Genomic DNA, 1,894 nt, shown 5'->3' on the forward strand with positions numbered 1-1,894 from the left:
ATTATTATTAATATCTTGATGAACCAAATTTTAAGATAATTAACCCTAGTTTAAAAGTGATATGATGATAGTATTAGTGCAAATATATTTCAATTTCTAACAAAAAAAATCATAACCTAAATGTTTCTTGCTAAATGGGTTATGAATTGAAAATAATTACCATTACTTAGATACCAGTTAAAATAAACAAAATATATATGGAGTGAATAATTATTGTATGTATTACTAATAAACACATATAGAAAGAAGCCTATTGTTTAAATTTTTTATTACATTGTAGAAAGTACAAATTTATATCTAGATATGTTTTTTTAACTTTAATTTTTCAATTAGAGCTGACATTCAACATTATTTTATATTATTTCATGTGTACCATATAGTGGTTAGACATTTATATAATTTACAAAGTGATCCCCCCGATTAGTCGAGTACCCATCTATCACTATACATAATTACAATATTATTTACTGTATTTCCTATGCTGTACTTCATATCCTTGTGACTATTTTGTATATCTAAATATTAACACTAGTGTTTCTAAGTATTTAGAATATTCCATGGGTCTTACTCTTTCATTTTGGCAAATAAAGACTTATTTTATTGAACGATTGATCTACGTTATTGCCTAGGCCACCTATAGACAAAAGAGGTGATGCTTTAGTTTTTAGCCTCTTTCTCCTTGTACGGAGTCTTGGCCTAGAGTCACTCTTCATGAGGCTTGTATGTTTTTTTGGTCTTAGACCTATGAGCCTCAGCCTAGCCAGCCAGGAGCTTCTAATGAGTCTTGTCTGCCTTTAGCTTTTAGATGTGTTCCATGAGAATCAGCTTGTTTTTCAGCATGTTCCTCTATGCTTTCAGGTACAGGCGGTAATATATGTGACGGTCAATCTTCTTAGATTCACAGTATCTTCTGAATGATAAAAGCAGAATTCTCATCATCTTCATCCAGGTTATTTTTTCAGGCCTTCCAGCACTAGCAGTGCCCTTTCACTTACCTATAACTGTATACCTGCTCTTCCATTTGGCCAAGGTGCTTTTCTGGCATCACATCCAGGAATGGACAGTCACAGGCTTCAGAAAGATCATCTCATAATTGATCAGCTTCTAGCTCTGCAAATGGGAGTTGGCATTGACATTTCATTGGTCTTATTGTGTCTAACCAGATCTCCTTTTTAACACAGAGGAGGACACCAGAGGTGAGCCTCTTCTGAAGTCTGAACATATTCATGGATATGGCCACAGTGGCAAAAGGGAAGAAAGAACTTCGTCCTATTCTTCACGAGCTATTGCTCTACACATAATTGAAAACAGTATCATGTGATGGGCACACAGACAACCTATCACCAGATCTGGGTTTTGGTTTTCATTCTTTCATCTATTAGTTGCAAGGGTACAGATTGGACATGTCCATTGCCCTGATGATTAATGATCTTAAGCCCTTTTTCATGTACCCGCTGGTCATTTGTCTTCTTTGAAAAAATGTCTATTCAGTACCTTTGTCTATTTTAAAATGAGATTATTTGCTTTTTTGTTTTGTTTTGTTTTGCTTTTGCAGTTGAATTGTATGAGTTCCTTACATATTTTACATATTAACTTTTTATCAAATACGTGGTTTGCAACTGTTTTTTCCCATTTTGTATGTTGCCTTTTTATTTTGTTGAAGGTTTCATTTGCTGTGAAGTTTTTTAGTTCGATGTAGTCTCACTTGTTTGTTTTTGGATTTGATTCTTGTACTTTTGGTGTCATTGCCAAGAGAAAGGTCAAGGAGCTTTTCCCCTGTTTTCTTCTAGGATTTTTATGGTTCCAGGTTTTACAAGTCTTTAATCCACTTCAAGTTAATTTTCTTGAGTGGTGTTAAAGAGTGGTGCATTTTCATTATGTGGGTATCCAGTTT

General features: G+C 33.8%; 1 pseudogene; it reads right to left on the reverse strand.

Moving 5' to 3' along the window:
• Nucleotides 1–702: 702 nt before the first annotated feature.
• On the reverse strand, nt 703–1,228 carry LOC120598823 (60S ribosomal protein L19-like; annotated as a pseudogene).
• Between the last annotated feature and the right edge of the window lie 666 nt (nt 1,229–1,894).

This window comes from Pteropus medius, unplaced genomic scaffold (genome assembly GCF_902729225.1).
Source record: "Pteropus medius unplaced genomic scaffold, Ma_sr-lr_union100, whole genome shotgun sequence".
NCBI classification, from domain to species: Eukaryota; Metazoa; Chordata; class Mammalia; order Chiroptera; family Pteropodidae; genus Pteropus; species Pteropus medius.